The following is a 13,084-nucleotide window of genomic DNA, read 5'->3' as shown; positions in this document are numbered from 1 at the left end:
ACTGTAATAGCATTCCATCAGAAGACATAGGTAGTACTATTTCTGAATATAAAGCATTATTATCCTTCAACCGTAATAAAGCGTTCCATACTTTGTTTACATCCACTAAATTCTCCCATACTATATTCGATTTAGTAGGAATTCCTCTTACCAGTATGTATAATTCCCTCGAAAAACACTTTCGTGTAAAAAGAAGTCGACAAGTAATTTTGCCCTTTCTCTCCAAAAATAGTAATTCCAAGAAGAAAAATTATTACAGAGAATAAATAGCAAACAAAAATACCGGCAACACAAAGTATTGAGATCATTTGGATTAGACAAGTAATTATAATTGGTCCCAATAAAAGTGACAACAAACAAAGATATTATAGAAAATAATTATCAATCGAAAATACCAGCAACACAAAGGATTGAAATCACTTATAAATTGGACAAGTAATCAAACGGTAACATAAAGCACTGAGATCGCATAATTTAGGTAAGTAAAAATAGTGAATGAATAATTAATTATTCTATCATTTTGATATACATACTACTTGCCAAGACGGGCCAAAAAGTGTATAGTAGTAGATATTTCAAAATGCAACTTTTACGAAGATTTAAATATACTTTACCATATTTGGCCCGTCCTGGCAAGTAGTATGTATACAAAAATTATATAATAATTAAATATTCATTCACTATTTTTACTTGCTTAAATTATGCGATCTCAGTTCTTTATGTTACCGTTTGATTACTTGTCCAATTTATAAGTGATTTCAATCTTTTGTATTGCCGGCATTTTTGTTTGAGATTTATTTTCTAAAATATCTTTGTTTGTTGTCACTTTTATTGGGACCAATTATAATTACTTGTCTAATCCAAATGATCTCAATACTTTGTGTTACCAGTATTTTTGTTTTCTATTTATTCTCTGTAATAATTTTTCCTCTTGAAATTACTATTTTGGGAAAGAAAGGGCAAAATTACTTGCCGCCTTCTTTTTAAACGAAAGTGTTTTTTGGGGGGATCTCAGGACTTTTTGTAATATTTCGCGAAGTCGTCTTAGGAATATATTTTTTGATGAAAATGAAAGAAAACGTAGGAAACTCATATTGATAGTATCTGTATTCGATTTATTTAATTTTATTGAACGGGAATATTTATTAAAATATATAAATAATAACATTTCGTAAGAATAATTAAATTTATTTTACAATAATAAATAAAAAAATGTATAACATTTAAATAAATATTTTTAACATTCACAGAGTAAATAAAACAAGGAAAAACATTTATAAAATCATAATGAATATTTTTTTTGGGAAGGATACAATATTTTTATGAAAAAAAATTCGTTACATGATTTTAATTTAAATGGCGCTCTACCCAGTTAAAAACTATTTGAAAATGATAGCAAGTTATTGTGGAATTGATATAATTTTTAAATAATTTACTTACTAGGAAAATTGCAGCCGAAGGCGCTATAATTGCGGCCAATATTTAGTGAAATGGCGTTTTAAACGCAGCCGTTGTGCTAATATTAATGAACATGTTATTACAAGTAAGATGTTTTTACCCATAATAACAACTTTCAACTTTTATAAAACCAGCCGTTAGAGATAAGAATGACGGAATATTGAATGAATTAAATTTCCTCGAAGAATATGATATACGCACCTTTTGAATTTCTGGACTGTTTTCTTTTGAACGATATGATCGTTCGTATATAACCATGATTTATCCTTACGTATCATAGACGTATAATGACCAGTTATAGCGTACTTGCCATCATGGAAAATTGTACAATTTGCTTTATAAACTTTATCACTAATTTCTAATTTCTCAGTAGGTATACCTTTAATGTTCCAGTTTTTAAGAACATTCCAATCTTTAACGTTTTCTATTTTCTGTTTTGGTATTAAATAATGATAATTTAACATTCAAAACTTTCTTAGTAACTGTACTAGGAATTTTTTGCTGAAGTTGTAAAGAACTCATGCAATTACTGTACAAAGAATTCTATAGTTTTTTTCGCTTAGAGAAGATGCTCTGAATGATATCTTTCATATGCTCCAAGAATTATTTTTGTATAATTTTTTGGGAATTAACAAACTCTTGATACCATCAAATAGCGTAAGTAAAAAAATATTATTACAATATTGGGTAATATCTGTATAACCACATGAAGTACTACATTTGTCCGTTTTAGTTAGATAATGTTACACAACTCGATTCAAGCAACTTAATTTATCACACATAGCAGTGATTAAGTCACTAGCATCATACTGCCGCTTTCCAACAAAATGGATTTCAGCATATTGTCTAATATCTATATTCTCTAAAGTTTAATCAATAGTTTCTGTAAGCAAAAGTAAACGATTTAGAGCATTGTCTGCTTCTATACTAAATAGTACACCAGCGTTGCCAACTCCGCCATTTTGATTATACTACGGTGTACAGTGATGTCAGTGATGCCAGAATCAAGTTTTTAGCAACAAAAATTAAGTTAACCGCTAGCCAGCAGCAGTATAGAAAATTTGAAGGGAAGAGGTACATATCCCTTCCCTTCAAATTTTCTATACTGCTGCTGGCTAGCGGTTAACTTAATTTTTGTTGCTAAAAACTTGATTCTGGCATCACTGACATCACTGTACACCGTAGTATAATCAAAATGGCGGAGTTGGCAACGCTGTAGTACACTCCGGGAAATATATTCTGTCCAACTTATAACCAAATGTTTTAAAAGGCCGTATTTCAATAGCGGTCAGCACTTTTCCACATCACGCTGGTTACCTGGTCTAGCACCGAGTCCCAAGCAATAAACCGAGAACAATCGAAGAACCCTAATATACCTGATACTCTAATAACTAATCTGTAATTACTATCTTTATATTTTTAATCAAACATATTTGAAATTATTATGAATACATTGCTTGTATTTTTAACATGAAAATGAATCCAAATACGACATTAATCGAACAATTATTTCATTTAGTTATACCTTGAAGTTGCTACTTTGTTATCTATAAATTCTAATAAAAATTCTATTTTACTATATATCTTCCTTATGCATTAAGTTAAAATAAATCTTCAAAATATTGAAAAGGACATAAACATATTATTAAAAAATTAACAAATATAAATTTTAGTTTAAGATATAATTGACAAATAAATGTAAATATTTTAAAATACTATCTTCAAAAAAAAAAGGGTAATCATTTCATAAAATTAAAAATTTCAATTTTTTTAGCATGATTCTGCTACGGGTTAAATGATGCTTATTTGGATTATTTATAGACATATTGGAATAAAATAAATTTGATTTTTAACAGATTTTAGTAAAATGAGAGCTGCAAGATATAACTAATACAGAAATAATAGTCCGAATAACGTCGTGTTTGGATTCATTTTCATGTTAAAAATACAAGCAATGTATTCATAATAATTTCAAATCTGTTTGATTAAAAATATAAAAATTGTAATTTTGGATTAGTGATTAGAGTATCAGGTATAATAGGGTTCTTCGATTGTTCTCGGTTTATTGCTCGGGACTCGGTGCTAGACCAGGTAACCAGCGTGATGTGAAAAAGTGTTTATCGCTATTGAAGTACGGCCTTTTAAAACATTTGGTTATAAGTTGGACAGATTATATTTTCCGGAGTGTACATTATATCGAGAGCTTCTAATATATTTTTTCAATGTGCAATCATACATTTATTTGTTCCGAAATAAATTGCAGAATGAACGAGTCAGAGTGACGGTTGAAGACCTGAAATTACAGCAAAACGCGGGACAATGGTACAGGCGTATTTCTCAATAGAATTTGATGGGATTGTCCATAACTAAAGCCATTCTTCGTGTAGATTGTCCTAAACAGCTCACATTTTCGATAAAGCTTACAGTTTTCCAGTTATGAACGATTGAAGATGGACGTGCGCGACAGCTAATCTACGCGAGAGAAGAAATATGTATTTGTACGCCGTGCAACTTCAATCGTTCATAGCTGAGAAACTATAAGATTTATCGAAAATGCGAGCTCTTTAGGACAATCTACACGAAGAATTACTTTAATTATTACTATTCTCATCAAATTCTGTTGAAAAATACGACTGTACCATTGCCCCGCGTTTCGCCCTATGCCTTATAATTCAAGCATTACGAAATCTCCTTTTCTACAATTTTATTTCAAAATGATGATTGCATTTTTAGCAATTTCATTATATCGGCGAAATGTTCACAACATTAGTTTGCGGTATTTATATATGTATACAGGGTGTAACGAAACGACCGCCTTTTCTCGTAACTGGAGGTTCGGGGTGACAAACTGAGTGCACGTGTAAAATTTCGTTCGAATCGATCAAGAGGTTTAAAAGTTATTTATATTTAAAAATCACCCTTTTTCGGTCCTTTTCGAACGACTTTGATTGCACAATGGAAAGTGAAAAAACAATTGATGAACACCCCAATTAGAATGTAAAAGTTATCGATCGCACGCGATAATACTTTTGCTATTTATTCCATTAATCTGGCTACCAGATCAATTTTAAAAATAGCAAAATCCTTTTCATTACATTTCCAATTCAATTCAGTACAGTTATCATTGACTGAATTTATGGAAAGAGCGAGAAGACGCAATGAAAAGGAAAGTATCAGAAACTAAGATGTCGCGCGAACGCACTGATAATTTAATAGGAAACGCATGAGGGCATTCTTTTTCTACTAACAAAGCTAAAGAGAATGATTCAAAATCAATACATTGATGATAGAGAAAAGTAAACTTACCCATTTAATGTTTTCCAAGTTCTTTTACATCAAAGTTTTTAAGATAGCTTTAAACTGGCTCCTCGATGATTTCCAGAAAGCACACTATCACTGATTTTGCATTTAAAAACTCGCGAATTTAAGCAAATTAGGTATTAACCTACGTTTCTTCAAAACACCGGTTAATTTGACACTTTTGAACTATTTGAAGTATGCTGAAGAGAAAGAGAGAGAGACACCGAGAGGAGAAATAATAAGTAATTCGTTTCGACTACTCTTAATCAGCCTACTTCAAACAGTTCAAAAGTGTCAAATTAACCAGTGTTTTGAAGAAACGTAGGTTAATACCTAATTTGTTTAAATTCACGAATGCTTAAATGCAAAAACAGTGATAGTGTGCTTTCTGGAAATCATCGAAGAGCCAGTTTGAAGCTTTTTCGAAAACTTCGATGTAAAAGAACTTAGAGAACATTAAATGGGTAAGTTTAGTTTTCTCTATCATCAATGTATTGATTTTGAATCATTCTCTACAGCTTCGTTAATAGAAAGAGAATGCCCTCATGCGTTTCCTATTAAATTATCAGTGCGTTCGCGCGACATCTTAGTTTTTGATACTTTCCTTTTCATTGCGTCTTCTCGCTCTTTCCATAAATTCAGTCAATGATAACTGTACTGAATTGAATTGGAAATGTAATGAAAAGGATTTTGCTATTTTTAAAATTGATCTGATAGCCAGATTAATGGAATAAATAGCAAAAGTATTATCGCGTGCAATCGATAACTTTTACATTCTAATTGGGGTGATCATCAATTGTTTTTTCACTTTCCATTGTGCAATCAAAGTCGTTCGAGAAGGACCGAAAAAGGGTGATTTTTAAATGTAAATAACTTTTAAACCTCTTGAACGATTCGAACGAAATTTTACACGTGCACTCAGTTTGTCACCCCGAACCTCCAGTTACGAGAAAAGGCGGTCGTTTCGTTACACCCTGTAGCTACAGATAGAGGAATAGCGTAAATATGAGGAAAGCTTTGCAGTAAGTTTCGATGCTGGAGTGGGGGAACACGTTAGCGTGATCCGCGAGAGGGGCGGAAGGCTAGCTTCCTTCATAAAAATTTTTGGTTTTGGTCCACCTTAAAAATGCGGGACAATGGTACGGCTCTATTACTCAACCGATTTCAATGTATTTGGGCTGTTGAAATTGTTAGTTCTGGCACCTTGTCATAATGAAGCCCGATTTTTCGATTTTTTTGCGTTTAAATATTATTAACACGAATTTTTAAACAATTGTATTTTTTAAAAAATACGGTTTTTTTATGACAAGGTGCGAGTCCTAACGATTCCAGCAAGTCCAAAAACATTAAAATTGGTCGAAAAATAACGCTGGATAATTCTCCCTCGTTTTTCGTTCCGTAATGTTATTTACAGAGGGCTTGAAGGATCCCGTTAAGTAGGAGCACCAACTAAAATTTGTAATAATAATAGCTCTCACAATGTTTCTTCTCCTCTACATACCTTTTTTTCATTTTTAATTAAATTCATATTAGTTTATACATATTAAATTTCATGCATTAAACTATCAAATCACAATATATTCGGAATTTGGTGAACATAAAATTGAGATTGGTACACCTAATTAAGCCCGACTTTTCAGCGGAAATAACGATCCTAAGGTAGTGACTTACGTTTAAAACTGACGGGCCCGGCCAGCACTTTTTTTGTGTTTTGAATATTTTTCTAACGTGAAATACTTGCCCAATAATTGAATCATACTACATTTTTTAAATGGAATATTACTAATAGGATCAATGTATTCGCCGTCCATTTTTTACAGGCGAAAACTGTTTTGGGGGGGGGGGGGGGTATATACAGGGTCTTTTCCTAATAGCGGAGCATAGGAGATTCGTATTATTTGACTATAGCGCTCGGAATGATGGAATCTGAGAGCGCTGATTGGTCAATATTGCGTAGTACCAACATATAATAAGCCGTTACCAATAGTTGGATACAAAAAATGAGATTCATCCGCCATATTGGTGTGGAGAATGTTTACATGCTGATCGTAGCAGAAAGAGGTATAAAATGGAAAAATGTCAAATGTTGTCGTTACTAAAGTGAAAATTGAATACTTTGAATGAAAATAAAGAATATTCGTACTTTCCATTCATTATTTTCAATTTTTACTTTAGTAACCTTACCATTTGACATTTCTCCATTTTACACCTCTTTCTGCTAGGATTAGCATGTAAACATTCTCCACACCAAAATGGCGGATGAATCTCATTTTTCGTATCCAACTATTGGTAACGGCCTATTATATGTTGGTACTACGCAATATTGACCAATCAGCGCTCTCAGATTCCATCATTCCGAGTGCTATAGTCAACTAACACGAATCTCCTATTCTCCGCTGTTAGGAAAAGACCCTGTATAGGGCATTCTCTGTTAAAAAGGCCACCCCCCCCCCTTTTCTGCCCATTTCAATTTTTGAGAGAAAATAGTTTTTAGCATATGAAAATTTTCGTTTAAATGTCTATTTTTTAATGCCGTATGGCGTTGTTGAACTTTCAAAATGGCTGACCCAGTATCGAAACAGAAATTGAAGAATGCGAATTTTTTTTTTTAATATTATATAATAAATTTTGTATCTGGATTACGGAATGCCTCTAGATAAGCTATTTTATGTTTCTTTACCTGCCGAATCTAAATCCATTGCAAAAAGTAAGCTAGCATGTCAAAATTGATTTTTTTTATTAATTTTTTCTTGAAAATTGAAGGTTTAGGTAAAAATTGCTGTAGAATGAAAATGTTTTAGCATTTTTTGAATAATACTTTTCAATTTTTTAAGAATTTTTGGATTTCTTTAAATGTCGCAAAATCAAAATGTTCATAAAAAGTCTCCAAAAAGTTCTTAAAAAATTGAAGAGCATTACTCAAAAAATTCTAAGTCATTTTTATTTTACAGCAATTTTTATTTAAACCTTTAGTTTTCAAGAAAAAATTAATACAAAAAAAATCGATTTTGACACACTAGCTCACTTTTCGCAATGGATTTAGATTCGGTGGGTAAAGAAACATAAAATTGCTTATCTACAGGTATTCCGTAATCCAAATACAAAAGTTATTACATAATGTTAAAAAAAAATACGCATCCTTCTATTTCAGCTTTGATTATAGGTCGGCCATTTTGAAAGTTCAAAAACGCCTAAAGGCATTAAAAAATAGATATTTCAACGAAAATTTTCATATATTGAAAACTATTTTACCTCAAAAAATGAAGTGAGCAGGGGGGGGGGGGGGGTAACCGATTTAGCACAGAATGCTCCATATATATATAACTAACAGATTATGATATCTGTGGATTGCATAAACCGATATTGATGTTCATGGTGTTACGCCCCTAACTAATTATTTAACTCCGAAAAATTAAATTTATTTTATAAAGGTAATGCGGTACCAGGATGCAATCCTATATAACAGAATCTGCAGCCGCTGTCGCCGGGATCTTATCTTTGCCTACATTTGCAGCTTGCACCATGGAACTGCAAATCCGTCAGAGAGTTTTACCTCCCACTTATTTTAAGATGTTTTCATTCTTATTGGCCAATGATAGGAAAGATCCATTTTAGAAACGCTTTGATTTGCTTAGCCATCTCCCTGGATTATGATCCAGGATCCGGCGTCAGCTAATCTGATTATTCTCTTAGACACTATACATTTTGTACCATTAACCAAAACAGTCTGCAAGGCATTTATTTGCTATGGTAAATAAACAAAACCATTAAAAACTACCGAAGTCTAATCTCAATCAGTGTTACATCCTTCAACAAAAATCCTGCATCGAATTTCTTTTTACTCATTACCAGCTGGTAAGCAGCGGTCACTGGAACCCACACTTAAGAGGGTATCCTGCTTTAGAACGTTCAAAAAATCGATTTTTTTAATGCTCAAATCTATTTTTTATATGTATAAGAACATATATCCGAAGTTATAGAGTCGAATTCGCAGTATTTCCGAAGATACAGCACTAAACGCAGCGGGGCATCGAGCAAGTGCCAGTGCTCGGTCAGACTGAAACGCGCGCGCTCCTCTCCTCGTCATCGTCTTGCATCCTTCAAACATTCTGCTCGATTGATTGACGAAAAAGTGGAGGAACATATTCGTCCAATCTACGAAGAACTTTCGAATGACGATCTCATGACGCGATGCTTAGGTGGCCACACGCAAAATTCCAACGAATCGTTCAACTCCACTGTCTGGCGCATAATCCGAAACATCTCAATTCTGGTAAAAAAATTGTAGAAATTGCTGCGTATATGGCTGCAGGAATGTTTGTGCGAAACAGTGCCCAAGTAGTGTCCAGTCCTGTGGTTAGAGAGGAAGGTTTGTTGTTCTTAAAATAAAATTGGCAAAGACAGAGTTAAAGATAAAAGGAAGATTTCTTCAATAAATAATATTATACTAAATTTACAAAAAATATATACAAATAACCGCTATACTTAATTATCGACTTCCTAGGGAATTTGTTCCCGTCAAGTCCTAGGGAATCTCCGCGGAAGAAGATTCCCATGAACCCTAGAAACTAAAATTCCCCAGAAAGGAACGCGTAGCAACAAACTCCCGAGCTGGACAAGTTCCCTGGGGTATTCCCCTGACAAATCCCGAGCCACAGGAGGAAGCAAAGGTGGAGAAATGGTTTTAGGGAGGGGGAAGTCCCCTTACCCCGCAGCCTACCTCTCGACAAGCTATAGTGGCTCCGAGCAACCCAACCCCTAGGGTGCTTCTACCCCTCCCACTACCCGATTCTTACGAGAGCCCTGGATGCGAGGTTCGGAACACTGGGTCCAAGGTAGTCCTCGGAGGCAGTGTGAGGGGAAGGAGAGGGTTTAACTTCTCCCGGGAAGTCCCCGGAGAAATCTCCCTTAGGAGGGAGGAGAGTGCCGCAGAGGGGTAGTCCCCTCTTAGTAGGCAGTGGGTGGTTGGGTGATACTTACCAAGTATTTTACCCGATGAGTTCGCCGGTGGAGGCGCTCTTGGATGGATGGCCGTGAAGGCGCTGCCGAGGAGGCGTCAAAAAGAAAGGCCGAGAAGGCGACAAAAACTGCTGCTGTTGCTGCTGCTACGCAGCTGTCGAGCGAGTTTGGGGTGCGATCAGTGTTGCCAGAAAGTAGACCGTCGGTCTACAGAATTTCCCCCTCCACTTACCACCACAGATGCAAGCTCGTTTGCGTGAGCCATCCCCGCTTTTACCGCTGCTCGATGGTCACGAACACAAGTAGAAGCGTCCGTACATGTGTCGACTGACTTCGCTCGCTCTCGCCTATCCTTGGATTAAAGAGAGAGCGGAGATACTTTCTCGGACCTCTCTGTCTTTCTCGCTGTTAGCGTCTAGCAGAAGTTCGAGGCAAAATCTTTCCGCTTCGCTTTGCCCAAAATCTATGAATATTTTATGTTATTTACATTTGCAGCCTATTTCCTTTATACATGTTTTTCAGCATATTTATTTATAAGCATTGACTTATTATAGTCAATAATAAATTAAGGAAATGCGCATGTGATATGTAGTAATTACTTTAAATACAATTTCATCTTTATATTTCGCTTACTTCCGTAAAATATTCATTTCTTTAATTTATTATTGATTTTTGTAAGTCAACGGCTATTAAAAAAAAATTTAATCTTAAAAAAAAAAGGAAAAGTACCGAGCAGGAACCGAACCCGGACCTACGAATCGCCACGCGGTTACCTTACCGCCTAGACCACGAAGCTTCTTCGGTGCACCGTAAACAAAAAGTCTTCTTAAAGACTTGAAATTTTCTTTTGAAGCGTACAAATAAACGAGCAACCGACAGCTTTATTCATTATTATTCTGTCATAATGGTACAAAAACTAAAGAATAATTATATATTGAATAGTTTTCAAAAGCTGTTCCAATAGCCAAGAACGAAGATAAATATAATCAACGCTTGTAGTTTCCGTCCTTGGCTATTGGAACAGCTTTTGAAAACTATTCAATATATAATTATTCTTTAATTTTTGTACCATTATGACAGAATAATAATGAATAAAGCTGTCGGTTGCTCGTTTATTTATACGGTTCAACAGAAGATTTCAAGTCCTTAAGAAGACTTTCTGCTTACGGTGCACCGAAGAAGCTTCGTGGTCTAGACGGTAAGGTAACCGCGTGGCGATTCGTAGGTCCGGGTTCGGTTCCTGCTCGGTACTTTTCTTTTTTTTTAAGATTAAATTTTTTTTTAATAGCCGTTGACTTACAAAAATCAATAATAAATTAAAGAAATGAATATTTTACGGAAGTAAGCGAAATATAAAGATGAAATTGTATTTAAAGTAATTACTACATATCACATGCGCATTTCCTTTATTTATTATTGACTATAATAAGTCAATGCTTGTAAATAAATATGCTGAAAAACATGTATAAAGGAATTAGGCTGCAAATGTAAATAACATAAAATATTCATAGATTTTCGGCAAAGCGAAGCGGAAAGATTTTGCCTCGAACTTCTGCTAGACGCTAACAGCGAGAAAGACAGAGAGGTCCGAGAAAGTATCTCAGCTCTCTCTTTAATCCGAGGATAGGCGAGAGCGAGCGAAGTCAGTCGACACATGTACGGACGCTTCTACTTGTGTTCGTGACCATCGAGCAGCAGTAGAAGCGGGGATGGCTCACGCAAACGAGCCTGCATCTGTGGTGGTAAGTGGAGGGGGAAATTCTGTAGACCGACGGTCTACTTTCTGGCAACACTGGGTGCGATGGGTCCTTATCGAGGACCCATCTAAGTAATTAAGCGACACTAATCTTGCCAGCGAGAGAGCTGCTGCGGGCGCTGGCCACCTAGTGGCCAAGCGCGCAAGTAGTGTCGCTGTCGCGGCCGCGACGCGCTAGGGCCAGAAGACGCGCAATAGCGCCGCGGAGAGGTAAAGACAGATAGAGCGGCTAGACGCTGTCGGTCTAGCCGTCTACTGTGTGCGTAAGAGAGAAAGGGAGATATAGCGGAAAAATGCGGAATCAATTTCTCAACATTTTCCGCTCCCCCCGATCTGTAACAATGTTCAATAAAGGATATTCAGCAGTTCTGCATACAATGCAATTACTCAATTTGAATATTGGCCAGCAATGTAATATGTTTGCGGATAATGTCGACATACAACGGATTGAACGAGAAAGACGATGTTCGTCTCTTTCCAGTAAGGAAGCTCGTACGGCCCGTAGACTTGAACAACTTCAACAAAATGAGTTCCTTGAGGAAGCTGAGAAGGTCTATTGTATGTCGCAGGAATAGCTGATTAGCGAATTATTGCCGTAAGTAGTCGAAAATTAACATTTTTCCAGTTCATAAACTTCAAAGCGCTTTTTCTCGAGTTTTCGTTTTTCCACTTTTTCTAAATTGGCGGGCGTGTTTGCAAAAGAAATTAATAAGCTATCGTAATGATCCGAAGTTTTTTAGATTCATATTTATCTACTCTTCTATATGAACCAAAAAGGTTTTTGGAAATAAATTTCTAAAAGACTTTTTCAGCATATTGAGGAGATTTTTTTTCTCGTAAAAAGCACTTTTTGCTTCAAATTCGGAAAAAATGTCAAATTTCACAATTTCTTCGGATTTTTCTTTGTTCAAATAGAAAATACATGTATGAAAATGAAATATTTTTTTGGCTTTCTGTTTCAGATCAAAATTAAGAGCTCTATCACTCCCGCCAATAGAAGACTCGGATTACGGACTGCCCAACAAATGTGTCTAATAATCAGCTGCATTTTGATATTTTTCTTTAAAAAAATTTTTTTATAATGTTCAATTATATACTAAAATGTTCCTGAAAGTTCGCTGGAGTTGGTTATTTTTTTCTATCTTAAAAAAATTCCCTAAAAACGGTTTTTTAGACCTTCCAAAGCAGGATACCCCCTTAAACTCTTACTAAGACTAATATATAACTCAGGACGTAACAATGGGTTCAAATGAAAGCTTGTTTAAAACTATTTTAAGTAAAGTTTTACTTAAATCATGGTAATGGAATATTTACGGAGATAAATCAGTTGGAAAATTGGGATAGGCCTAACTAGCTGTATACGAGAAGCAGTGCCTCGACGGCAGTATAGACATATCTTCATCTCTTTTCATATGTACTTGCCGTCGAGACACTACCTTGTCTCTTGATAGTTACGGCTGGTGAGCGCACGAAATCTCCAGTAGCGTCGAGTGTTTATATGGAGGCTTTATTTGTAATTTTTTTAATAACATGTAGGTGAGACCGGGGTAAAATAAGGTACCGGGGTAAAACAAGGACCCATTAATATAACATAAACTACATTTTTGATTC

The 13,084-nt window shown here is 35.1% G+C and overlaps 1 protein-coding gene and 1 pseudogene across 1 annotated transcript in view; both read left to right on the top strand.

The window, feature by feature from the left end:
- The window catches only part of fat-spondin (extracellular matrix protein f-spondin), a 431,834-nt gene that overhangs the window by 416,896 nt on the left and 1,854 nt on the right, over positions 1-13,084 (top strand). The gene's annotated exons all lie outside the window — the stretch shown is intronic.
- LOC136774516 (uncharacterized) lies at positions 8,409-12,056 on the top strand (annotated as a pseudogene).

The sequence above is a fragment of the Prorops nasuta genome, unplaced genomic scaffold (genome assembly GCF_024137725.1).
Source record: "Prorops nasuta isolate Cenicafe-Biocafe unplaced genomic scaffold, Cenicafe_Pnas_1.2 PNAS00001, whole genome shotgun sequence".
Lineage (NCBI taxonomy): Eukaryota > Metazoa > Arthropoda > Insecta > Hymenoptera > Bethylidae > Prorops > Prorops nasuta.
This window is presented reverse-complemented; position numbering and strand designations above follow the sequence as displayed.